General features: G+C 41.8%; 1 protein-coding gene across 2 annotated transcripts in view; it reads right to left on the reverse strand.

Moving 5' to 3' along the window:
• Window positions 1-14708, reverse strand: part of med30 (mediator complex subunit 30) — a 51734-nt gene that overhangs the window by 2646 nt on the left and 34380 nt on the right. The window lies entirely within an intron of this gene.

Consider the following 14708-nt stretch of genomic DNA (forward strand, 5'->3'; position numbering starts at 1 on the left):
GGGCTTAGTTTGTATTTAACTGGTTCCTCCAAAAATCTGCACCGTAAGACACAAGCAGGTTGCGGATATAATTTTTTTAAGCACGCCATGCTTCGGTAAACTCAAAATAACATTATCAATAATTTAAATGGTAGAAAGTGAATTTCCAATATTTTATTCATTTTTCAATGAAATAAAGTGTTTTGTTTCTTCAAACTTGGCCTCTGACAAACAAAAGTACAGCTGAGTGCTTTTCTGGTTGTTTGTGTGTGGTGAAACCCTAGAGGGTTAATTCGAGTCAATCGTTCATCCACCATCCTGCTGCTATAAATGATCGGCAAAATAAAAAATGTGCATTTCTCTGCAGCTGAAGATTGTCTCCAACAATGAACCATTTAATCCCAGTCTGTCATAAACTACGGAGCCCCCACCTTTTGGTTAAAAATGATCCTTGCTGTACTTAAACATTTTGGTGGTTTTAATCTTATTGCTAAGAAAAACAGTGCCAATATCTAGCAGGCATCACGTTTACCTTGTCCAACATCTTACTTTACTGTATTAATTTTATCCCACAACTTAGACATTCACATTACTCACACTCTCATTACACATACATATAGGATCTTGGGGGTGGGCACGATACACAGAGTCCAAAGTACCATCAGGGTGTACACCCCACCCCTGGCATCGTTGCCCACCTCTCAATTTTAAATACACGTAGACATTGAGGGCTAGCAGGAGGGACCATGCGCTTACCTGCTGCTCTCTGGCAGGTAGCTCCAAGCCCTCCTGGGTTTTAAATGCACCTTAGAACACACATGCATCAACATTACAATGAGCGGGTGGAGGGAGGTTCGGAGTCTTCTCTCACCCCCGTTCTCTGCGACCTGCTGGAGCAGGGGGGCTAGGAGGAGGAGTTGGCCGTCCGACTGCGGTCTGGAGTGTGGAGCCTTCCTGCTGCTGCGGAGTCGGGGCGGTCTGCCTCCCCCCACCGCAGGGAAAAGGGAAACACCACCTGGGTCTGGGTGCAGTTCCCCCCTCCAGGGGCGGGGGCACCTAGACCCGGTTTGTAGAGTACGCTTGGGGAGTGTGATCGTGTGTACAACGTCTCTTTATGTCTGTCTCCACGTTGGTTGAGTGTGGAGTGAGTGCATATGAGAGCATGAGGGTGGGAATGGATGTTTGTATCTGTGTGTGCCTGTATGTCTGTGTCTATATGTCAGGTTGGGTGTCAGGCGCCACCTCTCTGGGGACATCTCAGGCCCTCCAAGGTTTGGAGGCCTATCTCCCCCCACCACCACTTCCCCTGCCAGTGGCGGACCCCCTCAGACATCGGTGCGTTGGTGGTTCTTTGTGTCCGGGGATGGGCGTCCAGGTACACACCGGCTCACTCCTTGGCGGCCGCTTATCGGGGCCTGGAGCCTGGGGCTCGCTCGGGCCACTTCGGAGGTGGGGTGCCCCCGGCCTCTCGGCCTGGGGCTCGGTCACTCAGGCGCAGCTGGCTGCCGGCGGAGCTCACGGGCGCGTCACTGCAACTCCCCCTGGCTTCTGCTCCACGGCTGCTGAGTGAGCCCTCATCTGGGACTCTCCTCAGCTCTTTCCGGGACAGTGGCGCGGCTGCCCCTCTGTTGGTCTTCCTTGGTCTCTTGTGTTCTGGGGACCTCTGGATGTCTGGAGTTTTGATCTCCTCCACACCTGCTTCATGCCCTGGAGGACGGGGCTGTGGCCCCCCCACACCCTCTAGCAGATTATTACATGAAGGAACCTTTTAAAAAAACAAAAAACAAGCGCGTCCATGCTCACAGGTGTACACACGGGTGATCACACCCACAAACTACACCCTTTTTGGCTCCTACCTCAAAGCACACTGTGTTCTGTTGATCTTATGTGCTGCACAATAATGTTTAACATTTAGTATTTACTGTCATATTCCCATATATCATTGTGATGTTGTTTATTCTATTACTCTTGTTCTCTTCTGCTTGCTTTCTTTTTTCTTTCTCAGCAGGTGATCCAGGTGATCGATATATGCATTTTTTTTTCTCTGCCCGTTCTGTTGGTTTTTGTCTTTTGCCCTTCTCCCCTGTCCCTCTTCTCAGCTGTTTCTCTTTCCCTCTTTCTTTCTCCCCTTCTTTCCCCCAGTCAAGTCTGTCCCGTATTCAGTAAGTGAAAATAAAATAAACAATAAAAGGTGAATCAAATGGACCATTACGGCAAGGCTGGGATGGTCAGTTTGGTAAAGTAAATCCGTTGGGCATCTTTCTTTGCCTTTAGACAACAATTCTGATGGCAAAAGAGCCAAACGGGACAGGCCAAAAAAAAAAAAAAAAAAAAAAAGGGCAGGGTTGTCTGGTTCTGTGGCGTATGAGCCAACATAACTCTGTGATGATTAAATGACAACAAATAACCGCAAAGTTGTTTTTATAAATACTTTTAATTACATTATACATGTTTGGACAGCTATTTTCAAGGGGTAACTATCTGCAGTACAGACTTTGATGGAGTGGAAATATTCTCACACTTTCAGTCCAAGCTTCTTCTCTTTTTTTTTACATGCTTGTATTTATTAGCCTCTTTAGTTGACACAGAGACATATGCAGTTTTCACCTTCACTTTTTCCATCCAAACTTCAGCTGAAAACGTGCTGTAATTGGTTTGCCTCAATGCTATGTTGTTCACTTGCACACAGATTTTCCATACGCATGCCTAGTTATTTGTGAATATCTGACCTATAACAAACAGCTGTTGGCTGGCTGCTTAGTTCTGCCTCAGATGAGAGCAACCTCTTTGCCACAGTCGACATACAAATAAATAAACCGTTTATTTATCAGGCTTTTAAACAACATCGAGCTCGTTATACAGTCGTTAGGATGACTTGTGTCATGCATCAGTTTGAAATGTCATCTTGTGACCTTATTATCCCCCGTTGTTGTGATTAAACCTGTATTTGTGACTCTCTTTGCTTGTGTGTGCGCTTGTCTGCAACAGGTGTTGATACATATTAACAATATTTCAGGATATTTGTCCAGCCTGGCGCGATGCATTGTGCATAATATTGTCTCAGCTTGACACTGTATTATAAATGAACACAGTTCATAAAGAAAAAAAAACAAAACAAAAAAAACCAAAAAAAACCAAAAAAACTTTACTGTATTAACATGCTCACATTTACTAATTAGCATCAGTTCCTTTGTGAAGCTGAGTGGTGTAGGTAATCAACATCTGATTGTGAGAATTCGTCCTGGATTGTGGAGAAAAATCAGCACTAAATGCAACTGCCTGTTTCCTGAGCTGCGCAGAATAAGAAGCTTGTTTTTCACCTGAAAAGCTGTTAAGTCACTACAACTCCACACTATACGGTGTAGTCTGTGGAAACAGAAGAGCTGTGTAGGTGCTGCTCTCTCTAATTCAGACTTTAGATGTACAGCTGCTCAAGTGGTGATTATAACTGTCAGCTGAACAATTCATAATCAACCGCATTAAGTGAAGAATTGAATAAAATACATTAGGAAATGTAAGGTTAGTAGCTGATGTCAAAAAACATATTCAAAATACAAACTGCCCATTGCTTAGACCAGGGGTAGGCAACGCCAGGCCTCGAGTGCCGGTGTCCTGGAGGTTTTAGATGTGTCCATGATACATCACAGCTGATTTAAAGGGCTAAATGACTCCTCAGCATTTCTTGAAGTTCTCCAGAGGCCTGGTAATGAACTAATCATTTGATTCAGGTGTGTTAACCCAGGGTGTGATCTAAAACCTCCAGGACACCGGCACTCGAGGCCTGGAGTTGCCTACCCCTGGCTTAGACCCAGCAGGGCGTCGGTTTAAGCCGAGTGAGCTACCGGGCTGAAAATATACTGGCAGAAAACCCAAGAAAAAATCAAAACTCACAAAATGTCACTTTCATTGAGTGAAACTAAGACTGTGGTCAAGATGAAATCAACAAATAATTCAACAACCATGTAACGGAAGCGAATTCACAAACCAACTTATGTTTAGGACAGGGGTGTCCAACTCCAGGCCTCAAGGGCCGGAGTCCTGCAGGTTTTAGATCTCACCCTGGGTCAAACACACCTGAATCAAATGATTAGTTCATTACCAGGCCTCTGGAGAACTTCAAGACATGTTGAGGAGGTAATTTAGCCATTTAAATCATTTATCTCACTGGCTTGATCTAGAACTCAAATATTCAAAAGGTTTCAACAAAGCTGTGAGGCTGAAAAATGAAGCCAAAAAGTGCAGTCTCTGTAACGGCTGGCTCCAGTCCTCACAGACTCCCATGTTAAAGCTTCCAGCAGTAATGCCATTTCATTTTTGACTTTCTGCTTTTCTTCAGATTAGTTTCCTGTCAGAGGCCAGACTGGAAAATGAACACAGGGTTGGACCATCAGGGGTGGACAAATATTAATAATATTCCCAAGGGGCTACAAGGGAAACTGGGACTCTTGCGGAGGGCCATCCCAACGAACTAAATTCATCTTAATATTAATTTTTATCTCTTTATCTTTTTCTGAACTGCTACTGGTAAATGTTGGAATTAGACCCCAGTTGAGGTCCCTTGAGGAAATTAGCTGCAGAGCGTTGTGGATGGACAGAACATATGAAATGTGTTTTGTTTTCCTCTTTCTGAAATGTGTATGGCAGGAGGCTTAATAAAAGCTTCAAAGCCTCATTTAACTCCAGGTATTTCTCTCGCACACAATAAACAAAGTTTCCTCACCTGCCTGCTGACATCTCTCCCAAACACTCCCTGCTTCAGCTCACTTCATCAATCCTCGCCCCACTAATCGCTAAACTAACACACGCATCTGGCCTGTTTCGGGAGGGTACCGGTACATCACAGAGCAGCAAACAACACAATCTCCCAGTTAGTCACTCAGGGTTTTGTTCGCTGATTGCCTCTAAATGCCGCACCAAGATCTCTAAGTCAACAGCTGCCATGGACTGAAGTGCCTCATTGCCCAAGCTTTATACATAAACAAATAATAGCTCCTGAGCTGCTGTTGCTGGAGAGCCAGAAGAATAAAAGTGAGTACAGCTGCCAAATGTGCCTTTTGAAAAAATAACTCTGCCATTTGGAGGTTTGGGCAAATCAAGCAGCAGCAGTACATCACAGCGACTCGCTCAGCCGCTTCTCCTCTGATAGATATCCAGAGTGAGTGAGGGGGAGAGGAAGAGGAGAGCTCCTTCACTCAGGAGCTACTGTATCTGCAGTGCAGTGAAATCTATTAAGATTAAATCCATCTCACTCTCTCGCTAACACTCCTTTAGCCATGACTAATTACCAGCCATTTTTGCAGCGCAGATAACACCTTGAGCAATCGATTTCACACAGCTCTTTTAATATCAACTGTTTAGCTGATTGTCCTTGAAGATATTCCACAGTGGAACATTTGGAAGCCTTCCAGTCTTTCTCCCCCTCACTCTTCCCCTCTCTCTGGGGGGCTCTAAAAACATCTCAAGCTCTCTTACTCCATCCTACCTTCTATCTCTCCAACTTACACTTTGAGTCTTAAGTGTGTGTGTGTGTGTGAGAAGATGGCAGTGAGTGTGTATTAAAAGGGATATGCCTCATTAATCTGACAAGCAAGTCTTGAAATAACTCGGTCATTTACGTATTAATGAGCTCCCCTTTTTTTTAAAAAAAAGTGAAACACTTTTTGCTCCATGAAGCTTCAAAAAAAGGAGCTGCACTCAGAAATATGTTTTTCATCTTGCTTTTTAAGAATAAAACAGCCACATATGGCTTCAAAGATGCATTTTTTGTCTTCACTTTTGAATACAGACTCTTCCACAAAATTGTGCCCTATGCTTTTTTTGAAAGCAGGCAATAAAATTATACATTTTTCACAGTGGAAATAAGACTATAGAGGCAGCAAAGCCTTCACAGCACATTTATTATAAAAGGCTCGCTGGCATATCTTGATATATGAATAACAAGACTGCTATTATCACAGTAATGATTCGGCAACCTCAGGGAGATATAATTCCATTCATAACCTCATAATTAGCGGAACTCTAATCCTTCACACCTATAATGCAATATTTGGAGAAAGGGTTTACAATAGAGAACAAAGAACTCTGAACTGTCTCCTCTTTGTCTGAATTACCAGGCGTTTTGCACACACTTCAGGAATCCAGCAAATACGCTCCCTCGTTTCTCTATGTTCGGACCCACAATAATGTTCTGATGTCCTTTCAATCCACAGCAAGAGCACTGACAGGCCATCGCCCACTGCAGGGTGGCCAGTCAACAACTCATGTCTGTCTGAGTCCTGTCTCCGAGGGCCTCCTGCAGACTGGGAGACTTCCTACCTGCTTCGTATAACCTGGAAACGCTGGTAGTAGTCTGCGGTAGAGCTTAAAAGAACAGCGACCTGAGATAGAAACTGTGATTGGCACGCCCAGAAGAGAAGCAGCGAGATGAGGGGAGTGAAAATAATGGTCCAGAACAAGTGTTTAGGTTGTGATGTGTGTGTGTGTGTGTGTGTACATGGAAAGGGTGGGAGGATAAGGGTGTGTTTGTGTGCATCAGTCTCTGTCGTGCAGGTGATTTATCCACAGTTTTTACTTTGGACGTTAAAAATCAGAATCAAGACATCTGTGGTTTGCAGAAATCAATGATTCAAAAGGAGAACGCAAGTCACGCTGTTACGTTAAAAAAAAAAAAGGCTTTTACTTTATCTGCTGTGCGGACAGAAAGCCACTGCAGCCGCGATCACCGTTTATCACAGAAGCTCGGTGCTGTTTGCAGGTTCTGTATTTGAACATAATAACACTGCAGCCAAAGCCATGTAACAACCGCCTCATCTTACTGCATATAAAGGGGAATATGGCAGAGGTTGACAGGTTTTAGATTTGGAAAAAGAGTGAATCAATACTCAGCAAAGGTCAAATAAATATGATTTTTATAGAGAGAATAAAGTCAGGTCAGTGCATCGCTAGTATGGGTACCCAACTGAGTGAATTTGTTAGTGTGTGTGTGTGTGTGTGTGTGTGTGTGTGTGTGTGTGTGTGTGTGTGTGTGTGTGTGTGTGGAATCTGAGAGTAGGAAGAGAAGGTCATGCTAATGTCCAACTGCAGGACGCTCTCAGGTGCACTTGCAGAACATCTGGGCAGAGGACAGGCCGGGGTGAGATGTGTTTTTCAAAGCACAGGCAAGTTGCACGCAGAATGAGCCTTGTAAACAAGTCACATGGACTCACAGAGCTGTTTATCGGACACAGTTTTGGGAACACATCATCTAAAGAGATTAAACATTTTGGCAGCAGTGGGAGAAATCCAATTCCCATCCCTGTAACTTCCACTAAGTATGAAAGACATGTCAGAGTACCTGTCTGTGTTGTACTTTACCTCTGATTTATACACAGTAATAGCAAATTTCTATTTAAAAAAAGAAGAGGAAAAAAACATGCTTATGAAGCAGAGCCAAAGAGCAGCGTGACCTTTTTTTTTAATCTTACTTTTAAAAAAAACACGTTATTTTGAAGAAGACAGAACATGCAGCAGAACAAATGAGTAATAAAACCAAAAGAAAGAACAAAAGCAATATTGTATTATATATAATATTAAAGAGTACGACTTTGTGTGTGCAGGAGTGATATATCTATAATGTAGGGGTGCAACGATATTCGTATCGATATTGAACCGTTCGATACAGTGCTTTCGGTTCGGTACGCATATGTATCGAACAATACAACATTTGTAATTTATTTTATCAACTTTCCTTCCGACGATGCTGTCTGTGTTGAGCGCTCAGTGAATCTGCGTTCGACTACTCCGCCTAGGCTGCACTGTCGAGCGCAGATCCACTGAGCGCTCAACACAGACAGCATAGTCAGGAGGAAGAGCGCAGGGCGAGCTAGCGAGACAGAAGTTAAGCTCTCCTTGCAACATTCAGATCTGGCGTTTGGAATTATTTTGGTTTTCATGTGACGTATGACCCTGAAGGTAAGCGAGTCATGGACTAAAGTAAAACAGTATGTTGGATGTGCCATGCAATGCTTAATTACATTGGTGTGAACTAGTGTGTTAGCGCAGTTAGCTCGTTAACGTGTTAGCTGTCTAGCCCCATGCACGGGGCGATCGGCGGTAGCTCGTTAACGGAGATTTGCCGTGTTGTGGCGTTAAGGTCATTTCAACGAGATTAACCTGAAAGCACTAGTGGGAACACAACGAATATGACTGCACATTTACGCCGACATCATCCTAGTGCAAAGACAAAAACAACAAGCATGCTACTAACTTTAGCCGAGTCATTTAGACAGCTGTTAGCACGTGATTCTCCTTATGCTGCTGAGAATATAGCCCAGAAGAAGCGGATAGTATAGCTTTTATTTTGGAAAGAGACATTTCTCTGTAATAAACTCTCTTTTCCAAAGATGAGTGATTCCTCAATCAGATACAGGGCTTGCAAAATCGCTAGCCCGACGTCCCGGAGCTAGCGATCTTTCCAGTCGGGCTACAAAAATCTCTCTGCCCTGCCCGTCGGGCTATTGTAGGAAAAATATATGTCAATGCTTTTGCATTCTTTCAGAAATGTAGCTGGGTAATTATGTCATTGGCATCGGTGAGCCACTGTCAATATGTGACATATTGAAGTCGCGTTTGAATTTGCGCTTGTTTTTTTGCTTTCACTTTGCAATGACAGCACTGATCTGTGAGTGATGATAATTTGTGCACCAATTCCTCTGACATCGTCTTATTAATCGTTAGCTTACTATGCAAACATGACAAGTGAAATCTCCCGCAGCAAGCTTAAACATGTGAGAGGTTGATCGCGCAGAGAATCGCTGAGCTTATGTGAGTCCGTGTGTAAAAGTAGCAGTATATATATTTTAGTTCTGCTGAGCCAAATAAGACAGGTCGGGGTGAAGAAGTGACAGCCAAAGAAAAGCTTACCACAAAACGGAGAAGTTATGACAAATGAGACTATAAGGCAAAAAGAAAGTGCAGCTTTATGGTTTCATGGACAAAAGAATTTCTGTGGCTGCAATATGACGAGCTAAATAACCAGGGGTGCACCTAAGTGGTCCGCAGGTGCGCATTCGCTGTCAAAATAAAAAACGCGCACAAGGGTTAGGGTTAAATTTAAAAACTGTACTTTTGAGTTAAAATATATATTTATAATTTTAATAAATGACAAATTAAAAAGGCATGAACATTTTTTTGTATCGAAAAAATATCGAACCGTGACACCAAAGTATCGAACCGAACCGAACCGTGAATTTTGTGTATCGTTGCACCCCTACTATAATGTAGTATATTAACCTTTACAGGACTGAGTGGAGGATATATAATACTATAGATGTTTGTTATTAGGTGTTAGCTGAGCTGTTAAATCATTACACAGGTCATATTATTGTCTCTTTATGTTGTTTTGTGGGTTATTTCTGTTTATGTTGTGTTTTATTGCGTTTTCGCATTTTTCTATTTGCTGGCGTTTCGTTAAGTTCCAATGCGTTTGACCTCCCAGGGCTACTGTATAATACGCTCATGTTCCCTTCTATACTTCAGACACTTCATAAGATTCTCGTGTTGTTCTTTGATATGAAAGTGACACAGATAAGACGAGCAGCTACAGTATCTGTGTCACTGTACGCTGCTGCTCTGTAAAGAAAAGAAAACCATCCTATACATGCTCTGAGCCACACACTGATGAGATCCATCAGTATCTGTAGCTTTTATCCAGACAGTATCTGGTATCTTATTCACCATCAACTTAAAAAAAAACTACCAGTTTGGATCTCATGGAGAAAATGACCATTGATTATTCAGAGGTCGGCTGAATATGTCTGAAAATGATGAGATGTACAAATAAAGGACACGAAATGGAGAGTGGACACATGAGGTCTTGGTTACCGAGCCATATACCAGTTTGTTTAATGGATGAAGGATATTTCTCTGTCTCTTCCATCCCTGTCTGCCTTTCTCTGATTTCCTACATCACGCTCCCCATCCGCCCCACTCGTCCAAACTAGATCAAAGCTGCTGTCCCCGGTAGACAAGTGAAAGACAGAAGTAAAAGGGGAGGAAAAAAATGAATTTTTCATCGAAATCACTACATTAAAATTCAGTTCCACTGAAAGTTTGCCACAAGAGAAGCTCTAACGACTATATCTGTGTGTCATGTCAAGACAGATTCTGACTCAGGCCACCAAAGGACATTCCCTGACCTGAAATCCATTAGTGACAAATATATTCATACATTCACATCAGTGTAGGCCCACTGGAGATTGCTTTCGATTAAAGTGAATAGCTTTGCGCACCTTCAATACGGCATTCATCAACAGTCAGGCGCAACAACTCAGCACAAAACCTAAATCTGTAAACACTCGGGATTTGTCGAATGTAGGCCATCAAACAACAGGGCGTCTCCAGGGTTATCGAGCTTGATAATTGCCATCTCTATATGAATTAATTCTGCTGCATTATTTCTGTGTTAAAGCTGACTGGGGAGGGGTTATTTTTATCCCTTAGACATTACAGAAAAATCGAGCTAATCTGACAATTATATTACTGTGTGAATAGGATGAAGTATTCACCTGCTTTTTAACCATTTACCGTGTTTCATCTGCAATTAAAAACACGACCACCACACTTCTTTGAGCACATTAAAATCTCTTGTGGGCTTTTTGATGAAGGGCTGGAAAGAAAAGACTTCAATTAAAAAAAAATAATACTACACACACACACAGAGGAATGTAGCAAGTGAAGCAAAAACCTGCCTTCACTCAGGATTCTTCTGCTAATCCGGCCTGTCGCCGGCAACTCAAATCACAGCTTTTACTCCAATGGATCTGGCTGGGAATTACAAGTGTAAGTGTCTGTGAGTGAGGAGAAGGGATTAGAGAAGAGAAGAGAAGAGAAGATGGGAGACCTTTTTACCCTTTTTTAAACAGTCATATGAATGATTTTTCATGACATATGACCGCTTCTATATCATCATTTGCAACTATTACCATCCACACACTCAAAATCCTTTGATCTTTTTCATCATGCCTGACATCAGCCATTATAAATCATAAAATAAATTAAAACCTTCAAACACTGTCAGTCCAGCGAGAGAGCAGCAGGTATTCATGCTCTTACTCCTTCGAAAAAATAATGCAAAATCACTTTCTGGGGGTTGTTTTATTTGTTTGTTTGTTTAACCAGAACTGGATGATATTCTAATCATAATTTACTCCAAATATATGGTTTTCCACTTGGTTTAAAAAAAAGAGACTTGTGCTTCCCATCTGGTTGTGCTAACACTGTACTGAGCTTTCACTGCAGACAGGGCTCAGGCAGCTCCTCCACACACCATGAACCAAGCGAGGTAAAGACACAGAAAGGTTTTAATCAAGACTAAGGTGGTTTGGAAGAATCAGTCCAAATGGAGTTTGTGTCAAAGCAGCACTTCAGAACCAACAAACCTTGTGTTTGACTTAGATCAAAAAACATTCCTCAACAAAAGTGACATTAAATCTAAGCCAAAAGCAGGTATCCTTTTAGGGACCGACTATATAGCTAGGTATGCAGACAAGCATTTCTGAATGTACAACATGTTAACCCAGCAGCAGACGACACACTGTGTGACACTCCAGCCATCTAGAGTAAACTGAGGCTACAATTGACACAAGCCCACCCAAATTAGACAATAGAAGATTAGATAATTATTGCCTGGTCTGATGAGTCTCAATATCTGCTTTGTTCAGATCCCTTAGTACTAACAGAACATCATTCATGTCCATCCCTTTATGACCACAGTGTACCCATCTTCTACCCAACCAGGTAATGTATCAAAGCTCAGGTCATCCCAAACAGCTTTCTTGAACGCAACAGTGACTTCACCGTACTCAAATGGCCTCCACAGGCACCAGATCTCAGTCCCATAAAGCACCTTTGGGATGTGGTGGAACAGCAACTTTGTAAGTCTGTCATGTCAATCTAAAAGTGTTTCTAACCCAGTGCCAACAAGGTGTACCTAATGAAGTGGCCAGCGAGAGCACTGCAAACCTATATAAAGGAAATATAATGATATACCATAATACTGCCAGAATGTTTTTAAAAAAAAATTACCAAGATAACAAAAAATATTTATTTTAAAGCACAGAAAACCAGCAAGTAGGAAGACATAAAGGAAGGGAAAACCATCTACCTACAAGTTGCTAGCTTACCTAGCATGGGCTAGCGTGCTAGCTCAGAAATTCATCAGCAACACTGGTGTGAAGGCAGTTAGACTGGTGCTTTGTTCTACAGTAAAGTAAACTGACCGTGCGGTGTCAGGGCGGTGTCAACTAAAGCTTAACACATTAAAAAGTAAGAAGGCACCACCTTGTGGCTATTCAGTAACTGTGCTTTATAAAGTAATTATTGACAGCGCTGAAGATTACTATAAATTTTAAAATAAAACAACATAAATCATGAGAAAAATGACCCAAATAGTCTAGCTAGCAGTGGGTTTAGCCAGTCATTGATACATATTCGTCTAATCGCCCAACCCACAACTCGAAGTGAACAAAAACAGCTTCTGCCTTTTCCACAAGGTTTGCTAAGGCTAAAGCAAACCCCCTGGCTATCCTCAGACAGCGAGATTGAGATTGGGTGCCTGCGCCGGAGTGAAATTTAATTAAATTTTATTATTCATAACAAGCGTGACAGGAAACATGGAGAAGAGCCACAGCTATGTGTAAAGGTGCTCTTTTTCCCCCAGAATCCAGTGATCCCCTAAATTATGTAGAAATGACTCATTTCCTGAAGGAATTGTAACTCTCGTTCAGGAAGAAGAATTAGGACAAAGCAAACTCATGGGGCCAACACGTTTAGCATCGAGAGTGTCTACAGTAAAAGCTTCCAGGCTCTGTTCTTAAAGTGCTATAATCTCTGTCCATGCAGCCATAACGCTGATGAGCATAAAATCTTTTCGGGACCTTCTACTGATTATTTCGCAACCTAACTTTTGCATATTTATTACAAGTGAATGAAAATGGCTTGGGTAATCAATCATTTAGATTGTTCCACAGAATATGCAGCATGAGTAAAAATAAGCTGCAATGATCTGCAGTCACCAACTCCTTTAAGAACGTAGTTTAAAAGTGGTGCACAGACTAAGTCCACTGGTGATATGTGGCAAACTGCCAGTAACGTGACTGAAAACGTGAGTGTAATAAGGCTATGGGTTGTCCTTTTGATTATATCATTAATCGCTGCTTAACTGAAGCCGCAGATTCCTTACCTCACCTTAGAATGTTTAGTAAGGTGCGAGAATTTCTGATTGTTTGACTGTTTGATTGCTGATTGCATTTTATGTGCATAAAAATAACAAGTCGAGATATTTATTTGTAAAGCCAACAGGAAATTATTCAAGGACTACTTGAAAAATGATATCTGTATCAAAAATATAGTTTTTAAGAACAGGGTTATTCAACTTATTTATCTTTTCATGCTTTGTTCAACATTCCTGTAATATTCAGTCAAATACTTTGTTTGAATTCATTACCTAGTAACACAGTTTCTGTTATAGCTGCTTAAATGTGAGTTATATTATATTTCATTTAGACACAGTTAAGTCAAAAGTTACAGCGATTCTTAATCTGTCTGCATTAATTTATTATTTGTGGTATGGGAAGGTCCCAGCAGCAGGACCCCCAGTCTGGAACAGAGCAGGCATCAGTAATAACAGATAAGGGCTATGCCATATCATCACATTTAATGCGATAAACTGTCACATCACAATATCACTGACATAGAAACACCACGCTTTTATTTTCCCCCAAAACAATGAGGCAAGCCTAGACATGCTGGAAAGCCAGAGCCCATGTCATCACCTACTAAGGATTTTTTTTTACCTGTAAAGGGAGCTACAAAAAAACAAGCTTGTTTTACCACTCAAGGCAAAAACATAGAATCAAATGCAATAGCTGATAGGTGCACTTCATTTGACAGGTAGAGCAAATAGTGGATGGAAATTACTGACCTTGCTAAAAGAATGGCAACGGAGAGACCAAAAGGTAGAAAATATTTTTCATTAAACATTTTTTATGTGACAATATTGTGGAAGGTTAAGTTACTTTAGTTATTGTTAAACTAAACTATTAAGCAGCTATTTGTAATACTTCTTTTTAAATATTTATGGAAAGCACTACGTGGGCTCATGCTGTATTACAGTGCATAATGCTATAATGCTTCACCTGCTGGCACCTTGTTTCAGTAGATTTATACTTTAAACTCACTGACATCACTAACACTAGCTCACTGATGACGGATGAAAAGCCCTTCATTTATTTGCACTAAGTAAATGCTGCTGCCTGCAAGCGGCACTCACCCAGAAAACATTGGTCAGTATTCATTTTCTATATCATGTTAAATATCATTGCAAATTTCACTGCAAAATTGTGATATAGATTTGAGGCTATAATAAATAGGATATTGATTCAGTGGAGGAGGAGGAGGGGGTGGGCTGGGTGGCAGAGCAGCTTGCAGAGGACACGGCAGAAGTAGGCAGGCTAAAGCTTGAACTTAAAAAGCACACAGTATATGAGATTAGCCAGAGGATGTGCAGGAGGGTATCAGTTGAGCTATCAGCTGTTGTGAACTGGCGCTGAGATCAGCTGTTATCAGCTGATGTGCCAGAATTACAGGCTCGGCTTGACTCCATGCCCGGTTTGTACTAAAGGCAGGCTCACAGTAAAAAAAAAAAAAAACTTTCACATTTTATCAGTTTTTGAAAAAGTGAGACGTTGATT

Source organism: Rhamphochromis longiceps, linkage group LG22, assembly GCF_057381845.1.
Source record: "Rhamphochromis longiceps isolate RC_006_pf linkage group LG22, R_longiceps_female_GT1.1, whole genome shotgun sequence".
Lineage (NCBI taxonomy): Eukaryota > Metazoa > Chordata > Actinopteri > Cichliformes > Cichlidae > Rhamphochromis > Rhamphochromis longiceps.